The following is a 1,891-nucleotide window of genomic DNA, read 5'->3' as shown; positions in this document are numbered from 1 at the left end:
AGGGTCCTCTGTCCATGTGATTCTCCAGTCAAGAATACTGGAGTGGGTTGCCATTTCCTCCTCCAGGGGGTCTTCCCAACCCAGGGTCTGCTTTGTAAGGACCCTAAAGCCTTAGAACTTGTATTGTTAGAACTTCCCTCTGCCACCTTAAAATATGGGGAGTACTCTTAAAATCACATTCCGCCAGTGCCTACTTGTGGGATGGGTGGTGGTGATCTTGGAGCCTCAGAATCCAGCCCCCCAGCCCTGGCCCTGTCAAGGCCACTTCCGAGCTAGGCGCGCTGGTGGGGCAGAGGCGAAGGAGTGCATTGTCCGAACCGCAGCTGCCCGGCTGGAGGCTGGGAGGCCTGAATAGCTTCACAGCTCTGGGCCAGCTCGCTGAATGGGAGCGTGCCCCTCCCTGGCGGTGGCCCAGAATAGATGACATTTTCATTGCAAACTAACAAGGGGAGAAATCCAATTACCTTACAAAGGGGCTCCCAAGGGGCCTCACAGCTTAGAGAGAAAGGGAGGGGAAGGGAAGGGAGAGGGGTGTGTGTGTGTGTGTGTGTGTGGGCAGACAGACCTCTTTCCTGCACCTGGGGTGGTGCAACTCCCCCCAGGCAAGCCCTAGCCTCTCTGAACCCCTCTCAGACCGGGATTTCCCAGACTTGAACCATCAGGAATTCATGTACACATTGCCACATCCTGCTAAACTATTAATCTTTTATCTTTAAATTTATTTAGAGTGTATTATTTAAGTTTAGATTTAAAAAGAAAGTTTCTATACTAAATGCAAATAGGAAAAGTAGAAGATAATTCTAAAATGAAATATGATTCAATAACCAATGTTTTAAACCTCAACTAGGTATTGGGGTGACTGAGGGCTTTGGGGTTGGAAGCTGAGATAATCGAGGAGTGGGTGTGGTGGGAGTGGAAAGGGGTGGGGTGTTAGCAAGTGTTTGTAACAAACACTGATTTCTCCTAGGTCTAACCCAGAAGGATTAAGGGAACTGAAAATGTAACACCTCTCCTCTAGGCCCTCCCAGCCCTGGCCCTGGAGTAGCGGGCGTGGCAACATCAGTCTGATTGCCCTTAACCTTGGTTGCCCAATTGCTTAGTGGGGATTAGGGGCAAAGAAGGCAATGGCACCCCACTCCAGTACTCTTGCCTGGAAAATCCCATGGATGGAGGAGCCTGGTAGGCTACAGTCCATGGGGTTGCTAAGAGTCGGACACGACTGAGCGACTTCACTTTCACTTTTCCCTTTCATGCACTGGAGGGGGAAATGGCAACCCACTCCAGTATTCTTGCCTGGAGAATCCCAGGGACGGCGGAGCCTGGTGGGCTGCCATCTATGGGGTCACACAGAGTCGGACACGACTGAAGCGACTTAGCAGCAGCAGCAGCAGGAGGTCTACTGTACTATTGGACAGACCTGCTTTCTGTGGGGTGGCCACTGGGGTCCCTGAAAGTGTGAGCGGCCTAAGGGAGGGGGAAGATGATGGTGGTCCCAAGGCAACAAGAAAGTCCAGTCTCCTGCTTTCCTCTTTGGACTTGGCAGGAGGGCAGACCCTCTTTGGGAGGAAATTATCATTTGCCTCCTCCAGCCCAGCCAGAGCTAATCAGCCTTGAAAGGCTGGCCTGCCTTGAGACCACACAGCTTTCCCCTTTGTGGCTCCTTCCCGACCCCACTCTCCCTACCCTAGGGAATTTAACTCTCTGGCCCAGATGCCTGAAAATTAGCTTTTTGAGGCTCAGCGACCTGGGAGCTCTGGGTGGCGGGGGGTACTTGGGGTTATAGAAACCCGTCTGCCAGTTCCCTTTCCAAACGGGGGACATCACCTGCTTCTTCTGTCAAATGGAGGCTTTTAGGGGGAGCTTTGGTCCCAGGGGAACCTTGTCCCAAGGG

This window comes from Giraffa tippelskirchi, chromosome 2 (assembly GCF_054371585.1).
Source record: "Giraffa tippelskirchi isolate mGirTip1 chromosome 2, T2T-mGirTip1v1.2.pri, whole genome shotgun sequence".
Lineage (NCBI taxonomy): Eukaryota > Metazoa > Chordata > Mammalia > Artiodactyla > Giraffidae > Giraffa > Giraffa tippelskirchi.
This window is presented reverse-complemented; position numbering follows the sequence as displayed.